Genomic DNA, 22895 nt, shown 5'->3' on the forward strand with positions numbered 1-22895 from the left:
AGGAACTCGTCTCTACAGCTGATGGTGACCCGGCACATGACTCCATGATTGTCAAGGTCCCGGTCGAAAGGAAGGTCCCGAGACCAGTTGCGGAGTCCCAGGTCATCGTCCTCCCACTCCAAGTCCTCAGAACAATCAGGTAAGTCGAGGCACAAGAAGAAGAGTAAAAAGTCGAAGTAGTCTTCGACATCTCATTCGTCGGCTGATGCAACGAGGGAGTGTTGTTAGTCTAGGCCTCGTTTGTAGGAAACTGTGCCAGGGCAGATTCCATGCCTCCCTGAGTTTCCGTGAGTCGGAGAGACCCCTGCCCAATTAAAACAATTTTATGAGGCTATGCAACTCATTTTTAGGCAGTCTGACCTTTTCATTGTGCCTTCGGACCTCATTGGGTCGGCGGGAGACCACTGGGTTAGGCGCCGGTGGGTTCAGCCTCAGCACGGATGAGCTCACAGGGATCTAGTCCTGAACCTGGACTGTTGCAGGTTATACTACTTCAACCCTCCCCTGCACCAGGAGCATCAGCAGTGCCATCCCCAAAGTCATTCCCCACTCTGACAGGGAGCCAGATGGGCATCGCCCAATGCCAACTACGACATGAGCTTTGCTTCCTAGATCGGATCCTGAGCCCTATTCTACTGGACTAGGCATTGGGGAGGACTTGGAAGGGGACCCTGGACCCTTGAGAATACCAGTCTTATGAGGAGGAAATGGACTGGCATGAGGACCTGGATGAAGCCAGTGGACTGGATACATCTCCAGTTACTGGTATGCTATCGTGGCTATGGAGGAGGAAGCCTCTTATACAATGGCGGTGAGGAGGGCGGCCGACATTCTCGACCTTCAGAGCTGCCCTCACTGGCAGTCAAGACTAATCTCTTGACAGAGGTGCTGCAACCTGAGCTTCCACAGCCAAACCCTTACTCCTGTTTAATGATGCCCTCATGGAGGTCTTTTTGGGTACCTGGTCCAAACCCAGCACAGGTGCTCCTGTCAATAGGACGATTGCCAGCCGCCATCGCCCCACACCTGATGACCCATGTTTCCTCACGCAACACCCCACCACTAAGAGCTTGGTGGTCCAACTCTCTACTTCCCAGTGGTGCATTCTCTACAGCTCCCCCAGATAGGGAATCCAAGAGGCTGGATTAATTTGGCAAGAAAATGTTTTCTTCTGTCAGCCTGGCATTGTGGTCCATGAACACTGCTTGCCTCTTGGGCTGTTATTCCCATCCTCTGTGGGATACAGTTGCACAGGTATTGCCTAAGGTCCCGGAGGAGGCACAGGCTGTACTGATGGGAGACATGCAGCAAAGTTTATGATCCAGTGTTGACTGGATACAACCGTCTCATAAAGCACAGCAGTTTCAATGACAGTGGCCCTGAGGCACCACTCCTGGCTGATGACATCTAGCCTTTCAGGGGATGTCCAAGATTCCCCTATGGGCATGCTCTTCGATGGCACTGACAAGGCAGATTCAGCGCTTGAGTGTTTCAAGGGTTATACGGTTACGACCATGTCCTTGTGGCAGCCCACTTAACCACCTCAATCTGCCTTTTGCTCCTTTAATGGCTACAGAAGGGGCTTCCAACCGTTCCAATCTCCACCCAGTCACTGTGCAGTGCATGTTGCCCAGCCTATGGCATCCAACCGTTCCAATCTCCATCCAGCCACTGTGCAGTGCATGCTGCCCAGCCTATGAGGGTGCAGGACCCACCGAACCCAAGGGCCAGAGGTCTGGTCAGTCCACTGCCCGCCCCCTCTGCAGCAACCTCCAGCACTTGGAGTCTGCTTCTCTACCACCATGAGCACCCAGTTGGCAGAAGGATTCACCATCACCTGCCCCAGTGGATGTCCATTACCTCATTGAAGTGGGTTTTGCAGATCCTCCGTTTTGAGACTATCCCACCTATGCCGCCATATCATGACCAGATGATGGAGGATCATCTGTCCCTTCTCCGCAACAAGGTTGCATCTCTCTTGGACAAGAGAGCCATAGAGAGGGTTCCAGTACCAGAAGTAGGTTGTGGTTGTTATTCCCACTACTTTCTAGTTCCCAAAGAGGACAAGCGTCTTCGTCCTGTCCTAGACCTACGAGCCCACAATCTCTTCCTTAAGAAGGAGAAGTTCTCATGTTGGCTCTGGTCTTGCCTGCCCAGACCCAGGAGACTGGATAGTAGAATTAGACTTGCAGAATGATTATTTCCATGTCCCTGTCTTGCGTGCTCACAGACTATACTTGCGGTACATGGTAGGCAACAAGCACGTTCAGTTCACCGTGCTTCTGGGGTTTTATCTGCGCCCCTCGGATTTCCACCAAGGTGATGGGAGTAGTTGCAGCTCATCTGCGGAGATCAGGGGGTTCAGTCTTCCCCTATATTGGATGACTGGCTGTTGAAGCAGATTCGCCTCAGGCTGTCGTCTCCCACCTCCAGACTATGGCGAACCTTCTGCATTCACTGGGGTTCACTATAAAAGTGCCAAGGTCACACCTGACTCACTCTCACATTCTCCCTTTCATCAGAGCTGTTCTTGACAGTCTAGTTTTAAGCTTATCCTGCCGACTGGAGAGTCTAGGACATTCAGGCTATAACACAGATGTTTCAGCCTCTATCCTGGATTTCGGTGAGACGGACTCTGAAGTTGTTAGGACTCATGGTATCTTGCATTTTGCTGGTGACACATGCCAGATGGCATATAGGGGCTCTACAGTGGGACCTGAAGTTCCAGTAGGTGCAGCATCAGGGCAATGTCTCTGACATAGTCCAGATTTCAGAGGCTCTAAGCTTCTGGACATGGCTGGAAGATCAGGGCATATTCATGGTGGCTCAATATCTGGCAGGCTCCCTGAATGCCAGAGCAGCTGAACTTAGCTGAAAATGCCTAGTGGATCACAAATGGCGTCTCCACCCAGGGGACGGTGCAAGGACTTTCAGAAGTGGGGACAGCCTTGGTTAGATCTGTTTGCCTCCACCAAGAATGAGTAATATCAGCAGTTTTGCATGCTGGAGTTTAAGGCTGCTCTTGCTCCGAGATGCTTTTGGTCTCAAGTGGAATTCAAACCTCCTGTATGCCTTTCAACCACACCACTCCTGCCCAGAGTTCTCAAGAATATCAGGACCAACCGGGCCCGAGAAATCCTTGTGGCTCAGGACTGAGCACAAAGAGTTTGTTATTCCGAGCTGCTAAGCATGTCCATCGATTTTCTGATCAGACTGCTCCTTTGGGAAGATCTTCTGTTATAACAGCAGGGAAGGGTTCTTCATGCGAACTTGTCCACTCTCCACCTTATTGCATGGAGATTGAGCAGCAGCAGTTGACAGCTTTTGACCTTCCTCACAAACTCTAATGCAATTTTGGCAGTCAAGCGTCCCTCCACCAAAACGGTATACGCCTGTGATTGGAAGTAATGAATCCCATGGTGCACAGGCAAGTCTGTTGATCCCCTTTCTGTCCCTCTTTATGAGGTTATACTGTTAATTCTTTCCCTTGCCCTTCAGCACTCTGCTTTGGGCACTCTGAAAAGTTATTTATCTGCCATTTCTGCTTTTTAAGGTTGCCAGATCAACCCTCTTTAAGTTTCCTATTGTACATAGGTTCCTCAAAAGGTTCTACTCACATCTTTCCTCCTTCCCCATTTATTATGCCCCAATGGGATCTTAATTTGGTTCAGATCTGTTTGATGTGTGCTCCTTTTGAGCCTCTTCACAACTGTCCCCTCCGACTTTTCACATTGAAAACAGCCTTCCTTGTGACAATTACATCTGCCCACAGAGTGAGTAAGCATGTCTCTATCCTGACAAAGTAGTGCTTCGCACTATGGCCCTTTTTCTGCCAAAAGTGGTCACACCTTTTCATGTAGGCCAATTAATCACCTTGCTTACTTTTTAGGAACCCCACATCCTTCTAAAGACTCCACCCTTAGGGTCCAAAAAAGAGCATCAACATTCTACCTTGATCGAACAAAAGAGTTCTGGGTGGACGACCAACTCTTTGTGGGCTATGTGGGTGTGAAGAAAGGGCAGGCAGTGCAGAAGCGAACAATCTGTCATTGGGTCATGCTCTGCATTAAGATCTGCTACATACTGACCAAAAAGCAACCTCTGGAGGGCATGCAAGCACATTCTACCAGAGCTAATGGTGCAACAACTGTGTTAGCAAACGCAGTTTCAGTCCTGGAAATCTACCAGGAAGCAACTTGGGCATCTCTGCACTCATTTACCAAACACTACTGCCAGGACAGTTGGGTCTGTAGGGATGGGCACTTTGCCCTTTCGGACCTGCAGGACTTTCGCTTGAAATTGGTTCATGGACCCACCTCCGGGGATAGTATTGCCTGGGTATCTTTTCACAGGTAAGGAATCTGCAGCTAGAAGTTTCGATTAAATGAACAAGTTACTAACCTTCAGTAATGCATAATCTGGTAGAGATATCTTGAGCTGCAGATTCCTTACCAATTTACCCATCCTTCCCACTCTCCGATCGGATTTCTGGGGCAGGGACTTCCCTTTCAGGGCCCTAGTTTTGACATACCAGTGGTCAGTGTTCTACATGGCTCTGTGCGTCTGGCATGTAAAGTCATGAAAAGAAGCTGATGTTGACACGCCTGGGTGGCACCTATATAGGAAGCCCAACATAATTTCAAGCGCGGAGGACTAAGGACGAAGAGCTGATCAACACCACCTACCGGAAAAGGTGTTACCGAAGGCGAGTAACTTGTTCTTTGACACCAAAACGACATTCACAGGGCTCCATAAGGTCAGGTACCCCTTCTGCAAGGATCCACTGAACAGGATTTGCTGTGCAGAGAACACTGTAGAGAGATGCAGCAAAGTCAGGCTGTCTGGTGATGCACTTGGACAAACTGGTGAACAGGTAGGTCCCGGTCTTCTCTCAGTTCTCAGGGCACTTTTTGGCTGAAAATGTTTAAAGTCACATGTTTTGGGTTTGGGCTTTTTGGGCACCTACAGCACCATTTACAAAGGCCCAAGGCTGGGGGGCACCAACTGGATGGTCAGGACTCACTCTGGCCAGGTCAAAATGTGGGTTCAAGATGGTTGGAGAAGCTCCAATCAGGAGGCCAGCCAACTAGCTCTTGCAGTCACTCTGGAAGTCCTGGGTTCAAGCAGAAAAGCAGGCCTCAAGCAGCAGGGCAGTCCTCTGCGGGCATAAGGAGACTTCAGGCACCAGGGCAGTCCTATGAACACAAAGGGGGCGTTCACTGAAGTACATAGCAGGCCACAAGCAGTATGGCAGTTCCCTGGGAGTCCTCAGCAGGTCCAGAAGTGCACTGAAGAGTGGGCCAGAGGGCCCTAAGGTTCTACCTGGTGCCAGACCTGAAGTGGAAGAAACTTCTGGAGTTTTCCCCCACCTAAGCGTCTTGAATTTCCTGCCTCCCTGCCCTGGTCCCAGGATGTTTGGGGGCATAAAACTCTACAGTGAATTTATTTGTGTAAGGGCTAAGGCAGCTGCTTTGAAATCCAAGTGTGGCTGTGCATACCTCCGCCCTCCTCAAATTGATAGTTTAAAGCTCACAGGCCAAAAAGATCAAGCCCTAACATGTTTGAGTGAAGTGACAGACCTAGCCAAAACCTATGACCTGACGCCAACTTGGGACCACCCCACCTTCAAGATCAAGTGATCACTGGGATCAGGAGGGACCTCAACCCTCCAAGAATTTCTAGATCACCAACAAACCACATCAATACCCCACTGGCACACCCAGCTCAGAAGCTGAACAGCAGCAGAAATATCAACTGCATGCTCATTAACCGCAGATCAACAACCAAACAAGCAACAGAACTTGCTGAAGCCATCCTGAACCATGACATTGACATCCCATTCTTCACAAAAACATGACTACATAACTCCTCAGCTCAGATACTTGACCTACTAGTCCCTCCCAGGTCCTTTACCATCAAGAAACACAGGGAGAACAACCACGGTGGTGGCACAGCCATCTTCCACAAGAATATCATTCCCATAGCAGAAACAGACACATTTACCTACCTCACTTTTGAATATGTCAGCACACCCATAATGTTGAAGAACAATAAAACAATTAAATGTCACTTCCTTTTCCACCCACCAGGCAACACTCTCCTTTGGCGAAAACCTACCTTAACTAATTAGTCATTGCTTACTAACCAACAATAACATCTTAATATTAGATAACCTCAATCTACATTGGAATGATGAGAAAGACTCACTAATCCAGTTCTTAAATGAACTTTTACTCAGCAAAGGAATTATCAAGCACTGCAATGGCCAAACTCCTAACAGAAGTGCTACCCTTGACGCCATCATAGCTCACAATGACGCACTAAGTATTGATAACAGCCTTCCAGAGGACCTGTCGGATCACATCATTCTATTCCAAATCAACCAAGCTGAAATAGCCCCAAATTCAATCATGTTACAAGATCATTAGATCATTTTCCAAGTGAAATTTCCCTGGCTGATATGGAAGAAACAATCTCAATACTGTTCCCCTAGTCCCAACACATTACCTCTCAAAGGATGAACTTACACTCACTATACCTCGATGAGGACAGTCATACTTGACTAAATAGCTCCTATAAAACTCAAAAAAAATTAGAAATACTCCCCTGAGATCCTGGTTAAAAAAAGAACAACTCTGAAAGAAGGCCAGCGGACCCTGGGGAAAAAAACGTCCATAACCCATCTTCTACAGCTCAGAGTGAAACGCAGGAAATGCAAAAATCACATGATGAAGGCAAAAGCCACATTTATCCAAAGAGCCTGCAACAAAGCAAAAAAACACCCCACAGAACTTTTCAAAGTCATTAAGCAACAATCCTCTAAACTAGCAAAAAAGAATCCTCATGTCTCCAAAGTCGTTGTGACAAATTTGCAAAATTCTTCTAATGAGAAAATCATGAAGATTGAGCTCTCCCTGACCACTCTGTCATCCACTAAAATCTCTTCCATAACGGAGGGAAACTTCCCTTCACTCTCCTCAAACTCCCAAGCAGCACACACTATCTCTCATCCCTCAGGGTGCAATCAAATCCCAGGATCCCCCACAACTCCTTGGAGCTGGATGATGTTCAACTTGTTCACAGAGGAGGACATCTCAATGATGATTGCTAAATCCAAGCCCTCCTCCCACCTTGCGGACCCTCTTCTGGCCTCCCTGACGAAAAGTCTCAACCATGCCGTAACCCACTCACTAGACTAAGATAATAAACCGCTCCCTGAGCAAAGGCGTTATGCCTGATTGTCTCGAACTAGGTCAAGTCCCCCCCCCCCCACACTAAAAAAGACAGGTGCTGACCCGGAGGATGACATCAACAACTTCAGGCCCATCTCCAACCTTACCTTCCTGGCAAAAATTCTTGAAAAATGTGTTCTCTTCTAACTCATCCAACACATTGACTCCAACAATCTTCTTGACTCACTCCCATTAGGTTTTAGGAAGGGATGCAGCACGCAAAGAGCTAAACTGAATAAAACAGATGACTTACAAAAATCTCTGGATACTGAAAGATGCTGGCTGCTCATCCTCCTATACTTAATCAGCAGCCTTTGACACGGTCGACCACAAGCTGCTTTCACAATTCACTCCACAAACGGATTGCAACAGACGGCTTGGTTTTTCAATGGATTTACCTCATATCTACATAACTGCTGCCAATAAATAAAAATAAAACAACCCAACCATTGATACTTCCTCCATAACGAGGGTTATACACTAAGGCTAAGTGCCCTCACCTACACTCTTCAATATCTACATGGAACCCCTCACCACCATACTTAAACAAGCAAGCATACCTTAACACCTTTATGCAGATGACACACAGATCTACTTAGAAATATCCTCACTTAAGGAATTACGACAGCTATATTCCACTCTCAAAAAAATCTAAAACTGGCTATCACACAACCACCTGAAACTTAACTAAGATAAGACAGAAATCCTTCTCCTCTCCAACAATGGACAAACCACTCAGGTCCACGAGTGGATAAAAACCACTGACGCTTTTAACTGCACATTGTCTTTAGCTTACTACATCAAATATATGGGAATCACCCTGGTCCCAAAGCTGAGCATGAGCCAACACAAAGTACATCTTAGAGTGCATTCTACAACCTAAAACTTCTTCACAAAATCAAGTCCTTCCTCCCCAAGAATGATCTAAAAATCACCACGCAAGCTATGGTGCTTTCAAAACTGAACTACGGGAACACCACCCTCACTGGCATTGCAAAGTCACACCTAACCCCACTAAGAGCCAAACTAAATGCTGCAGCAAGGATGGTCACTGGAGTCAGAAGACACAATCACATCTCACCTTCCTTAAAAAATCTAAAATGGCTACCAATGGAAGCCCGATGTGGCTTCAAAACTGCTTGCCTCATTCACAAAGTCTTTCACACTGGGAAACCAGCCTACTTTGCGTTGAAACTCACGAAGGCAGACCAGACGAGAAATCTAAGGAGCACAAACACTGCCTTTCACCACCCTCCTTCCCCCACCCAAAAAAGAAAAGCCCTAGCATGCTCTTTCTCAGGCAATGCCCTCAAGATCTGGAACTCCCTCCCAGTATGTATCAGGACAAATCCCTCCTTCATGAGCTTCAAAAGACAATTGAAAGATCTTCTCCTAAATTGGCACCTTCACCGTTCTGGCTCAAAACCTTAGCACACAACTCGAATCTCATCTGGAATCTCTTCAGAGGTGTACATTATGTTTGTTTGTTTCTCTATAGGAAATGATTTGATTTTTTAACAAGAGTTTACTTTGTAACCAATGTTATCTAACACTGCCTTTGCTAACGCTTGGCACACAACTCATATCTCATCTAGAATCTGTCCCCTGAGCTTTTTATTATGTTTATTCCTCTACAGGAAATGCTTTGATTTTTCAACGAGATTTTATTTTGTAATAAACATTATCTAACACGCTGCCTTTGACAATTATCCTCGGGTCTTGCCAGCGCTATATAAAACCCCTTAAATAAATAAAAATAAAACTGCACACAAGCTGCAATGGCAGGCCCAAGATGTTTTATGGGGCTACTTAAAGAGGTGGCACAATAGGTGCTGCAAGCCCACTACTAGCATTTAATTTACTGGCACACTAGTAGCATTTATTTACCGGCCCTGGGTTCATGGTATACCACTATACTAGGGACTTATAAGTAAATTAAATATGCCAATCAGGTGTGTCAATTTTACCATGGTTTAGGGAGTTAGCACAAGCACTGGTTAACAGTGGTAAAGTGCACAGAGAACTAAGGCCAACAAAAACTAATTCAGCAAAATAAGAGGGGAGAAGGTTTGGGGGTGACCCTGCAAGGAGGGCCAAGTCTAACATGCACTCTCGTCCTTCTCGGATCCACCCTCTTCTGCTCCATGCACCCCTTACATGTCCCCTCACCAGTTCTTATGCTCTCCCATTTTTGTCTCCTACTGCCAGCATGCTGTCTCTGCCTCCACCAGGGGTTCTGCTAGGTATTGTTATGGAGGATCCCAGGTAAGTGCTTCCCTGATAGGCCCTCTTACACTCAACAGTTTTTCTACCGCAGACGTGGAAAAACAAGATTATGAACATTCCATTTTTTTTTAATTTTTTTTTTTAAGATAACACGGAAATATATGTTCTACTTTGTAAGATTTAGAAAAGTAGTTAGTTTCTAAGACACGGAGAAAAGCTCTGATTTCCTTCTAAGAAAAAAAAAATTATGACGCGCCTATTCTCTCGCGTATTAGAGCAGTGTTTTCAGCGAAGCTATTTATTGTTTGAAATACGTATACAGCCAACATACACGGTTATCATTTTTAGAAACAGGAACATTATGCTGAGTGGGCATGTTTGGGTGCACCCAAGCCTGTCGTCAGCTCTTGTTATTCAGCAGCTACACTGATCTTAGGTACACTGACCTGAACTTTCCCCTGGAGGCACCGCGAGGATTAGTTTGGCAGCAACAAAACCTCACGCAGACTTTTCACTGGGATGGTTATGCTGCAAAAGTCAGTGGCGTAACACACAATAATGCCCTCGCACCCAGTCGCCAGCCGCAGACTCCTGACTTTCCCATATCTCACAGAAATGTACTGGTCTAGGGGTGATCGGGGCCCTCTGAAGTGTTTGGGGACCCGAGGAACAAGGGTTGCAGGGGCATGCATTACGTCGCTGAGTAAGGACACTGCCAAACGCGAAGAAACCGAATGCAAATGTGTAGTTAGGAAGTAACACCACACTCGCGTAAAGAGCTGGTGTAAACCAAGCGAATGTCTGAGAAGAAAAAGTGTTTTTAAAATGTGCATACCTGGTTAAGAACTGCAATGCGGGCTCCTGTATAATCTGAACATTCATTATGTACATGTTAAATTCCCGTTTGGAGCCATTTGCCACAGTGAATAAGAACTATGTATATTTTAGTACACCATGACCGAAATGAAATTGAAACGAAATGAAACTGGAATTTAAGAACGTTCCGTTTCTTGTTAATGCATGGTGTTGAAAAATGGCCCTCTATGAAGGGTCACCTTAAACGTTTTGCCTTCCTCATCTTTTTCTGACCTCGTTTTTGTTGGGATTAGGACTCTGAGCACTCTACCACTGCTAGCCAGTGCTAGACGGCTGGAACAATGCTGGCCTGAGTTGAAGTTTCAGGACTGGTCAGCTCTCTTGGAGGTAATGAAACCTCACCTATCTGACAAGGTTACCTCGTCCACTAGCAGTTTTAATGACTGGAATGCCAACTCAATAGACATGGTCTTACCTGCAAAGTGGCAAAGAAATGTCCAGCAAAGTAAAAAATCCCCTTTTTTTTAATGTCCGCCTATTTTCCTTGAAAAACGACTGTAAACAGCTGGAGAGAAGTTTGAGAAAGTCCTATGATGAAGCCAGTAAATTTAAGTATAGGAGCACCATTAGATTCTTTCATGTGGGAAAAAAGGTCTCCCAATCAGCCTATTTCTCCTCTAAAATAGAGCGCTCCATCAACTCCCCAAAAAGATCCTTTAGATCCTGAAGACATTACAGAGGAGACGCTGTCTGGCTCTGTTCCAGAAGCCTCTTTAGAGCACAGAAATAATTTGGCTTTCTTCTTTCAAATGAAGATATTGGGCATCTACTCCTCCTTCCCTGATAGCTCAAACATTGAGGATTCCACAGATAACACTCTAGAGGAGAGTCTCACAGACTTTCCTGACCTCACTTTGAGCCGTTCACAGATCTCCTAAATACAATAAAGTCAGGCTATACTTTCGACTATGCCCCCCCTTCACATTCTTAGGCAAGGATCTGATAGTATTGCTCCCACCCGGTGGATCTGCTCAATCACGCTCTCTCATCAGTGGGCAAGTCCCCTTGCAATGGGAGAATGCAGTGGTCAAACCACTTTTAAAAAAAAGCCAAGTCTTTAGCTCCTCTGCCTGAGTAACTATAGGCCAGGCTCCCTGTTACCAGGACCTTCGAAGCTCCTGGAGAAACAGGTTATCAAACATCACTCTGCCTTTCTTGAGTCCAACAAAATCCTCCACCCTACTCAAATAGGGTTCAGACCACAGCAGAGCACAGAAACCATTTTGCTCACAGTGGTCGAGGAACTAAGACATATGGTGGACCAAGAAGCCTCGGCAGCCATTATCCTTTTAGACCTCAGTTCGTCCTTGGATACGGTAGATCCTAACATTCCAGGTGTTAGATCAGTCGTCTTACTCCAACACTTTTTTTGAGCTGTGTGGATACCTCAGGGATCCTCCCAGAGTCTCACCCTTTTTAATCTTTATATGTGCCGCCAGATGAAATTCTGCATTCCCATGAGCTGGCACTGGTTTCTTATGCTGGTGACACTCAGTTGGTGATCTACATTCTCCCCCCACCCAGACTCCAACTCCAGTCACCTCAGTCTGATCCTCGGTCCTCAGGAAGTAGCCAGATGGATGGTTAACTGTAAATTGAAGCAACAATTTCTGCAAGGGAATCTCCATCTCTGTGCCGGACTACCTGGAGAGGTTTTCCAGTCCCAAATGTGCAATAAAGAGTCTTGCAATGTGGCTGGACTCCAGCCTCACAATGGATCACCAGTCTAAGAAGCTTGCTGCCAATTGCTTTGGCATCATTAGACTATAAAGTATGGCCCTAACCTTCCTTTTTTAAGCAAAAGATTAATCATTCCGGCTCTTATTTCACGCACCGACTACAGTAATGCCCTATATCTTGGTTTACAACCATACACATGATTAAAAGGTTGCAGGTCACTCAGAATGCCGCCGGTTGGCTCTTTATGAACCTTCCAAGGCACCAATTGGCAAAAAGAGGCCCTGAAAGATCTTCACTGGCTCCCAATGAAGCAGCAGGTACAATTTAAAGCCTTATGTATTTTGCACAGATCAGTTCATAAAAGAGGCCACCTTTTGCTATGATCATTAGCCGCCCCATGCATTCCTGGGAAGTTGCTCAGATCCTCTTCAGCTAATGTGTGCCTGGTTCATAAGATCAAGAGTTCACTCTCTCATTTGGCCGCCAAATTCTGGAATACCCTTCCACTTGAACAACGTCAGCTGACCAACAAATTTGCTTTTCATAAGGCCTTGAAAACCTAGGTTTACAGTAATTAGTCTTCTTCCTGGTGGCATACTGGCTATTATGATGACTGTTCTAGTGCTGGGAGGCCTACTGGTAGCCATGCGCTTTACAAGAATAATAGAATAGAATACAGTGCCTGTGCTCTCTCTCCTCTAAGCATGATAATATTGGTTTATACCCAATTGGCATATTTAATTTACTTATAAGTCCCTAGCAAATTGCACTACATGTTCCCAAGGCCTGTAAATTAAATGTTAATAGTGGGCCTGTAGCACGGATTGTGCCACCCACTTAAGTAGCCCCTTAACCATGTCTCAGGTCTGCCATTTCAGATCCTGTGTGTGCAATTTTAAACTGCCATGTCGACCTGGAAAGTGAAACCTCTTGCCAGGCCTTAACCTTCTTAACCTTTCTTTTTAGTACATATAAGTCACCCCTAAAGTAGGGCCTGGACAGCCCATGTGCAGGGTGCAGTGTATTTAAAAAGTAGGGCATGTACTTTTAAGTTTTAAATGTCCTGGTGGTAAAAAACTGCTAAATTTGTTTTTCACTACTGCAAGGCATATCTCTCGCATAGGATAACACTGGGCTTACCTTATTACATTTTGTATGTTTAATTTCCAATTGGTTAGAGATAGGACCACCAAAATCGGTGTCTGGAATCATATTAAAAATCACAACTAATGGTGAAGTTGGATTTTAAAATTGTTATTCTGAAAATTCCAGTCTTAGAAAAGTTGGCCTGGTCTTCCTTTAGCAATTTGGCGCCTGCCGACTGTCTCCAATACACATCTGGAGTGCTACTTTGCTGGATTTCGTGCTTTGCTGAGCTGTCCTGCTGCCATCTTGCCTGGGAGTGAGAAGGAGAGGACCTTCATCTCTTCATCCTGGACCAAAGCAACTCCAAGGGATTGCTGGCTTACCTCCTGTTTTCTGAAGTTTCAGGGACACAAAATACTCCCATCTCACCTGCTACAGCCCTGGATCCGTCTTCAACTAGCTCCTGAACCCCAAGAGGCACCTCTCCCGGGCTCTTGGAAGTGGTTTGTGGCTCCTGAAAACAACCTTCCATCTTTCTGTTACCGTGTACGGGCCTGCTCACACCAGAACCATGTCGCTTGCCAAATGAATGAGAGCGAGCCACCGCAAGTGTGCGTCTTCGCACAGCAAATTTTAATGTTCATGACCGCGAGAATACAGCCGCTAATCCACGATGCCCAGCAGACTCTTCACACCTGTGCATGATTGCCAGCAAAGCTCTCCTTGCTCCTGGTGGACTTCTTACCCATGAACGGAACTCTTGGCCCAATTCTCGAGAAGGTAAAATTTCAGCTGGACTTACGTGGGACTGTATCTGACCCGTGATCCATTGCCGTCAGCCTGAACTTTTGAATTTAACATAGTCTAGCACGACCATTTGTCCCTGGTTGGTGCGGTATGCTTTTAAGCACTATGTTGCATTTTATTCTTTATAAATTCAGACCTCAAGTTCTACTTATTGGATTTATGTTGTTCTGGTCTTGTTTCCTCCATACAATTAAGCTCTAGTTTTGTAAATAGGCATGGTGTCTTTTTGTTCTGTGTTTTCACTGTTTTAAGAGTTGTTCAAATAATTTCAAAGGATATAAAAAAAGAGTGAGAAGTGAGGTCGCTCACCTCTCCATATAAATATATACTTAAAGAAAAGTGAGCATGCTACCATACTCATTAATTAGTCTGTTTGAGATGTTCCTTCCCTCGGTGTAAACAAAACACCTTTAAGTTTTATCAAAAGACCCCCCATCCAAAAACTTCGTTGGTGAGGTCCCACCGAGACACCTAGCACATAAAGGGTGTGCTTCAATGCCTGATTACACCGGAGCAGGTTTTTGTTTTAGAATTTTTTCAAATAAGAAAAGAGGAGGCTTCAAATTGACTTCAGGCTACCAACCTATGTAGTATAATTTAATAGTCATAACCCTGGACAAGGGTTAAATTCAGTGGTGGATGTGTTACGTAAAACCAATGAGCCTGCACATCCTTAGATTAGGTTGACATGTTTCAACTATAATGTCTAAGCCGCACCATAGGGTCAGTATGGCTATCTTCAGGACCAGATTTGTGTGTGCGCTAAGGCATGCGACAGTATCGCAGTACGTACCTTACGGTTTTATCTGGGTTTTACTCCATTTCAGTATCTGTGTGGAATATAAAATGTGAAAAAGGCATAATTTCGTACTAAGGTAGAAAAAAACATTCAAGGAAGCATCACACTCTCAGCGTACTTGCGTCATGTATGTAGTTACATGCGTGGTGGAACCTGCGTGCCCCTGAACAAAATCGCAGACTGTTATATGTGCTTTGCAATGCCCAATCATGCATGTAAATCAAAGGTGCAGGAGAGATTATGCGCCATGACGTTTATACAGCATATGGTGATTCAGCATGCACTGTCCTGTTATGGCAACGCGATGAATGTGAACATGCATCGCGTCAGGTAGTAAGGCTCACACACATTAGTTTAAAAAGTGACAAAGAACAAAGTGGTGGGAGGAAAATGACAGGAGTACCATGCAATATTTATGGAAGGAATTACATACTTCTTGCTCAGTAGTATTTACCACATGGAGGATCTGAGGGGGGGAGGGGCCTGTAGTCACACACTAGGTTAATTTATGATGTGAATCTGACTTACCCTGAGCTCGCACTCTTGGACTGTGGTTCCTGCTCGGACAGGGTGCATACCTCTGCGAATCAGAAACCCAATTTCTAACACATCGGAGAACTAGCTCATACAATCTCTGAACAACCATATTTAAAGAGGTTCCCACAATGCTGATACCACCAAATGTTTAGGGCTATGGATTTCAAGCTGGTGAACTTGTCAAATAAGGAAAAGAATAAAAAGAGTGCCAACTTTATTTGTATAGGACATAAAAAACAGTTTGAGGCTTTCATACATCACAGTGTAATGCTACAGGCTAAGTTTGTGCACTACGTAACCCTCAACTGCTGTTAGCAGCCAAAGTTATTGCCACTTAAGATGTGTGAATCAAACAGATTTCCGCCATTAACTTACCCATAGCGGGGGGAGTGGCTTTGGGCATCAAGATGGCGGTCGCACTCTAGGAGTGCTCCGGACCCCTCCGTCATCTGCCGTTAGAAGCCCTGATATCCAGCGCCCAGAAAGTCATCTGCCATGATCACCCTCCTCCCCACCCCCGAGGCACGGTAAGGGCGCTGCGGTAGCTGAAGAGCCTGGGGGAGCAGGGGAAGACCCGGCTAAATGTTGGGCCTGCTGGAGGAGACCAGGCCAGGAGGTGAAGCGAAGCGCCTCATGAGCAAGGATCCGACCGCTCGTGAGGTGGCTGAATCGGAATGGCTGCCCACAGCGGGTGGGCCTGGCAAGAGAGACCAGAGGAGCAGGCCAACTGAAACGGTGCCCCCGCGGGAGGAGGACTGGTGAAGCGGGGGCCCCAAGCCGTGAACTCCTCCTGGCTTGAAGAAAATGGAGGTCTGGCCGGAGCCCAGGCAGAGCGGTGAAATAAGGCTGGGGCAACCGTTGCACTCTATTGGCTGGCACCCTGGTCAGAGTTGTGGTCGCGGGGCGCATGAGGTCCTCGGATAACTGGACTCCCGGCACCAGGAGAAAAGGCTTAACTAGAGGCCGGAGCCAGGAAGAAGACCAGACCGGGAGGTGAGGAGTAGCTGCTGGTGACAAGAAGTCAGGGGAGCTGGAAGGGCCCGATCACGCACAGCGCGCGCTCCTGCAGAAAATAGGGGCCAGAAGGGCAACTCGCCCAGTTTCGAGGGCTGCACAACAGAGGCACTGGATCAGAGCGGGCCCTGCCGTGTGCCGCCATTGTGCCTGGCGTGCTGAGCGGGCCAGGCTGAATGATGGGCTTGGGCCTGAGCAGGGACACAAGGCACAGCGAAAACCCGGGTGCGTGAGCCAGAGTGGAAGCACAAGGAGAAACCGCCCAGAAAGGATGCAAAGACCTGGCCGCACCAATGAGGAAGTGAGTGCGGTAGGGTGCAGTGAGGGTTCAGCGACCTGTGGTGGGACTGTGGGTCGTGCCCCCACCCCTGGTGCTACAAATAGGAAGGCACCCATGAATGCCCAGCCAAACTGCCAGCGAGTTCAGGTGCCTGGCCAGAAGTAGGCCTCATGGCAAAGGAGGTGGTGAGGCCCAATGCGACCCCAGTGAAGCTGCTGACAGCTTTCATGTCCAACAACTACAGCTGAGAGGCCGCTTGGATCGGAACAGTGAAACCAGTGGAGTGCTTCCCTGAGGAGTACAACCTAGACGCTGAGGGGGCACATGAGAAGCGCAAGAGATCGGCTTGTATCCTCTAGACAGTAGTTGGTGTACCCAACACCAAAGGAGCAGGGAAGAGGGACAGCGAGCCAGAGTCTGTAACATCCGAGCCCCCTCTGATCCTGTTATGGGGAAAGACCGACTCAACAAGCAGCAGCCTACGGACAGCAGTAGGCCGTACTAAAGAGGATGAAGATCGAGTCTCAACAATTGAAGATGAGATTACTGACTTTAAATCCAAGGTAGCCTAGCTGCTGACCCATACAGGCGAACTCCAGCACAGAGCTGAAGATGCAGAAAATCGCTCCCGGTGCAATAACTTGTGCTTCGCAAGATTCCCTGAAGTTGTGGAGAAGAACCAGACCGCCGAGTTCTTGGAGCAGTGGCTTTGAACCTGGGTGACGGAGTAAAAACTGTCCCACTGGTTTGCAGTTGAGCTAACCCACAGATCACTGGCACCCAGGCCCACACTCGTAGGGCAAAGGAGGCCAATAATTGCCAGGTTTCTTCATTTCAAGGATCAAGATGTCATCCTTGGTACAGAACAAGCTCTGCTCATATGAAGCAGTCAAGCAGAAACTAATGGCGATGCAACTGTTGTATATGCTTCTGTTCCCCTCGCGCCTCAAGGTCCTACTAAGCGGGAAATCCTTCTTTGACACACCAGAGACTGCCAGGGACTGGCTCACTGGAGAACACCATGTTGCCAGAAGAGGAAACCCTCCCCACCCAGGGGGCTCCCCAACATTCAAACAAGATGACTCGCTGGGGCTAAGGTGTAAGCGGGGTGCACCCGTTCCTGATGCATAAAACAAAGTGAGGTGACTCGAGCATCCGAGGCAGACACCACAGGGCCCTCGGCTCAGTCGGGACCGGCTGCGACCGATCATTCAGAGGAGGGGCAGCCCTTGTCGACCCAAGTAATTGACCGCCTTAGTCAAACTCCCTCCCTAGTGTGAGGCAAAGAACAAACATTGATCCCCTGAAGGTCTAGAGGAAATGAAGGGAGATTTCCTGGCCAACAATGAAAGCGAGACAGGGGCCTTATTGCAGAACTCCGACTACATGAAGTGGTCACCACTCCACACCTGCTACAGACACCTTGGTTTGGGGTTTTCATTGTGTTCTTGGGCGACAGATGCTTTGGGGATGGAAGTATGATGTGGGGGGGCAGTTGGAGGGGTTTGAGGAAGTACTTGCAGTAGGTTTTGTGGACACGTTGCTGTTATGTTTCATACGTGTTAACAATTTTCCTTTTTCAGATGATCCCGTCATACCCTTAGATCTACTCTCTACACATGGCTCTCCTAGAGGGGCTTTACGCCCACAGGTCTCCTCCCTTGGTAATCTAGACATACTTGTCACTTTCTTCCACTCGGACTCTGGCACCTCCCCCACCCCTCATTTCAGTAACTCTACTCTGGCTATTGGTGGCACTTCTTTTTTGGCCAAGTTCTCACAGTGAGATCGATAGAGTGGGGCTTGCAAAGTGACCAATCTCTATCTGACTCTACTAAATTGAGAGTGAAGACAGGTGATCATGTTGATAATATAGGAGGTTGTCAGTGTGTATTTGTGTCTAACCATGTGGACCTGCCAGTGGTTTGGCTGGCAGCCACTTCAAGGATACGAAGATGTGCAGCTCTGCAATCTTCTAAATGGCTAGAACCTCTGAATTATGGACAGTGCTGGGCTGCACTTTAGGGAACTACATCTAGGGTACCGGTGAGCTTCAGTAGTTCCTGAGCTACCCGTTAGAACTCCCTGGCATACGGACTACAACTACAAGCACAACCATCAAATCAATTGGCATGATGACTACCGAATCACAGCTACCAACTGTGAAAACACTTCACCAGTGTCAGGAAAAACCAAACAGCTTCATGATCAACATGTGGTTTAAGCATAAGTGGCCACCACCATTCCCCTGTGCGTTTTACCAGAGTATCCTTTGGCAAGAAAAAGGGATGGTCAAGAAAGGATCATACCACTGAACCTTTGACATGTTGAGAGGAGCAAAATGTCTCATTGGTTTCCAGATGCATTTTGATGCCGTTCAGTCCCCGGGAACAGGATTTTGAGGATAGTCAGAGCGACCAAGACAGAGTCCATTCCCCCTCCTCATACAAAAACACTGATGCCTTTGCTAGAACTACTAGCATTGATTGACACCCCGGCTGAAGGAGCAGGGAGGAATGGAGCAACAAGTGTGCTTCACAAAAGCACAAACTACTACAACATCTGCAAGTTCAGACACTTAAAGAAGAACAAAGTACTTGCCTTGTGTACTTTACATTTGTGAAAGAGAGAGGCCTAGGATATCCAAAACTCAGTGCAATACTTCAACCTGTTACAGCAATGCCTAAACCATTTCGCCTGCCAGTGAAAAGTATAATTATTCCATCATGCTGAATAGAATCAAGTTTTTCTCTTCCTGCTAAAAGGGCAACAGAATGTGCCACTCTGCAGCTACACAGTTTTGATTTTATATACACAGCATATTGAGCGGCTGTATCTTGGTGTCCAGATTGTGTGCTGTGGAGCCATAGCTGGGGTGGCTGTGGAAGGCCTGGGTTCAATGTTGGTACCTTATCTGTGCAATGTCTATGAAGAAGCGCCATTCACACATTGGGCAGAGGAGCATGCAGGAACTAGCAGACAGTTAACAGGATGGTTGTATTGGTCTATACCAGTGTACCTATGTCACTGGGCCAAACACTGCATTGGCACCTTGTGTTACAATGAAGGACTGATGTTCACTCGAATGAGGAGGGATTATGTGTAGCGTATAATTGGCCATCAAGATAATTACAAAAACTTTTCTTTACAAAATGTTTTCTAAGAGGCATGGTTTGGTGCATATATTGCGAATGTTCTAAGGTGACACGCATTGGGGAATGGAGCAGCCCACGGATGCACATTGGGCTTTTTGGGCTAGCTTTGGGCAATGTTGGGCGGTATTGTATATAGGTGGCCATTTTAGGTAAAACGTTTCAATGGCTGGTAGGAGTGTAGGACCTGTTTTTGTTAGGCATTTCAACAGTTGTTGCCTGGCTTAAGCTTGCCTTGAAAACTATAATTTAGCTCACCAGTGTGAGCGGTGTTAAAAAATAATGTCTTACTGTGATGGCCTTGATAGGCGATGAGCAAGTGTAGGAAAGTGCAATCTTACCTGGCATGTTAAACTCATTTTTACTTGGGAGTCAGTTTGTTTTTGCCTGTGTCACTGGGATCCTGCTAGCCAGGACCCCTGTGCTCATAGTTTGTGGCCTATGTATTCCCTGTGTGGTGTCTAACTGCATCACTGAGGCTCTGCTAACTAGAACCTCAGTGTTTATGCTCTCTCTGCTTTTAAAACTGTCACTACAGGCTAGTGACCATTTTTACCATTTCTGATTGCCACACTGGAACACCCTTATAATTCTCTAGTATACGATACCTAGGTACCCATGGTATTGGGGTTCCAGGATATCCCTATGGGCTGCAGCATTTCTTTTGCCACCCATAGGGAGCTCAGAACAATATTACACAGGACTGCCACTGCAGCCTGAGTGAAATAACGTCCACGTTATTTCACAGCCATTTTACACTGCACTTAAGTAACTTATAAGTCACCTATATGTCTAACCCTCACTTAGTGAAGGTTAGGTGTAAAGTTACTAAGTGTGAGGGCACCCTGGCACTAGCCAAGGTGCCCCCACATTGTTCAGGGCAATTTCCCCAGACTTTGAGTGCGGAGACACCATTACACGTGTGAACTACATATAGGTTAATACCTATATGTAGCTTCACAATGGTAACTCCGAATATGGCCATGTAATATGTCTAACATAATGGAATTGTCCCCCCATGTCAAAGCTGGTTTCGGGGTTCCAATCCCATGCATCCCGGGGGCTCCAGCATGGACCCCAGGTACTGCCAAACTAGCTCTGGGGTTTTCTCTGCAGCTACCGCTGCTGCCAACCCTCAGGCAGGTTTCTGCCCTCCTGGTGTCTGGGCAGCCCAGTCCCAGGAAGGCAGAACAAAGGATTTACTCTGAGAGAGGGTGTTACACCCTCTTCCTTTGGAAATAGGTGTTAAGGGCTGAGGAGGAGTAGCCTCCCCCAGCCTCTAGAAATGCTTTGAAGGGCACAAATGGTGCCCTCCTTGCATAAACCAGTCTACACCGGTTCAGGGATTTCCCAAACCCTGCTCTGGCGCAAAACTGGACAAAGGAAAGGGGAGTGACAACTCCCCTGTCCATCACCACCCCAGGGGTGGTGCCCAGAGCTCCTCCAGTGTGTCCCAGACCCCTGCTATCTTGAATGCAGAAGCGTGAGGGCACAGTGGAGGCCTCTGAGTGGCCAGTGCCAGCAGGTGATGTCAGGGACCCCTCCCGATAGGTGCTTACCTGGTTAGGTGACCATTCCTCCTCTGAGGGCTATTTAGGGTCTCTCCGGTAGGTTTCTCTTCAGATAACGAATGCACGAGCTCACCAGAGTTCCTCTGCATCTTCCTCTTTGATTTCTGCCAAGGATCGATCACTGACTACTACAGGATGCCTGCAAGACCGCAACAAAGTAGCAAGACGACTACAAACAACATTGCAGCACCTAATCCTGCCGGCTTTCTTGACTGCTCCCTGGTGGTGCATGCTCTGTGGGCTGTCTGCCTTCACCCTGCACTGGAAGCCAAAAAGAAATCTCCCGTGGGTCGACGGAATCTTCCCCCTGCTAACGCAGGCACCAAACGTCTGCATCACCGGTACGCTGAATCCCCTCTCATCTTGACGAGCGTGGTCCCTGGAACACAGGAGCTGGATCTAAGTGACACAAACAGTCCAGTGGTCCTTCTGTCCAAATTTGGTGGAGGTATGTCCTTGCCTCCCCATGCCAGACAGTAATCCTGTGTAATGCGTGATCTGCAGCTGCTAGGGCTCCTGTGCACTTTTGCAAGAAATCCTTTGTGCACAGCACAGCCCAGGTCCCCAGCACGCCGTCCTGTATTGCTCAACTCACTGAGTTCACCACCGACTTTGTGGGACCCTCTTTTGTTGTGTTGAGACGACTGTCATGCTCAGTTTTCTTGAACGCATCTTCTTCTATGAACAAGAGAAACTACTACACTTTGGCGACGAGGGTCAAATATTGTAGTTAGTATGGTCTGGTTACCCCCTGCACCAGCTCTTGGATAATCTGGAATGCTCTGGGGGTTCTAGTCAGTTGGAGCAAGTAGAGCTGCATGCAGGTTTGGTTGGAGTTTCCTTTACCCTCCTCTCTAAAGTGTAGTAGTTTCTCTTGTTCATAGAAGAAGATACAGTCTGAATAATATATGGAAAGTTCTTCTTTATTTTGTAGAGAGGAGGGTCAAGGAAACTCCAGCCACACCTCCATGCAGCTCCACTTGCTCCAACTGACTAGAACCCCCGGAGCATTCCAGATTATCCAAGAGTGGTGCTGGGGTAACCAGACCATACCAACTACAATATTTGATACAAATGAACAGATGTCCAGAGAATAAAATATACTATATACTCTGCCACCTTTTTTTTTTGTCATTAGCAGGAGATCCACCTATTCCGTGTAATAAGTGGAAAAAAGTATTCCTCACATATATTCGTGTTTGTGGCAGCAATTTATCAGCGGACAAAGACCTCAGTTCTACAGTCCAGATTGATCCTGCGGGTGGCCAGAATGGCAACTGAACCCCTCCTTATTGAAGGCAACAGAGTCTTGTTCTCTGCAGACTACTCAGTGGCAGCCAACGCCAGGCACATGAGGATCCTGGCACTCCACCCTAGGATGAGGAGCCGTAATGTAAGATATGGTTTGCTAGACCCGGTCAGGATGAAGATGACGGTGGACAGGTGGATCCGAAAATTCTCTGATCATGGCGACTTAGAAGTGGTTCCTTGACTTCCTGGTGGAAGTCCCCAATGGACAGGCCTTCACTGAAACCCAAGGATGGCGCTCGTCAAGATGAGGTACTCACCTCTTGGAAGCCACTTTCAAGATGGCTCACTCACCCCTTGGAATCCACTGCAGTACCAACCCTGACA

General features: G+C 47.1%; 1 protein-coding gene across 3 annotated transcripts in view; it reads right to left on the reverse strand.

The window, feature by feature from the left end:
• The window catches only part of MFAP3L (microfibril associated protein 3 like), a 288930-nt gene that overhangs the window by 194641 nt on the left and 71394 nt on the right, over nucleotides 1-22895 (reverse strand). The window contains exons 1-2 of one of the 3 annotated variants that reach the window (XM_069244285.1): nucleotides 15235-15287; nucleotides 14701-14737 (exon numbers count right to left, since the gene is read on the reverse strand). The exons of the other annotated variants lie outside the window; for them this stretch is intronic. The gene's annotated coding sequence lies outside the window, so the exon portion shown is untranslated. Of the gene's footprint in view, nucleotides 1-14700; nucleotides 14738-15234; nucleotides 15288-22895 lie in introns of those variants that run through there. 3 annotated transcript variants of the gene reach the window in all.

Source organism: Pleurodeles waltl, chromosome 1_2, assembly GCF_031143425.1.
Source record: "Pleurodeles waltl isolate 20211129_DDA chromosome 1_2, aPleWal1.hap1.20221129, whole genome shotgun sequence".
NCBI classification, from domain to species: Eukaryota; Metazoa; Chordata; class Amphibia; order Caudata; family Salamandridae; genus Pleurodeles; species Pleurodeles waltl.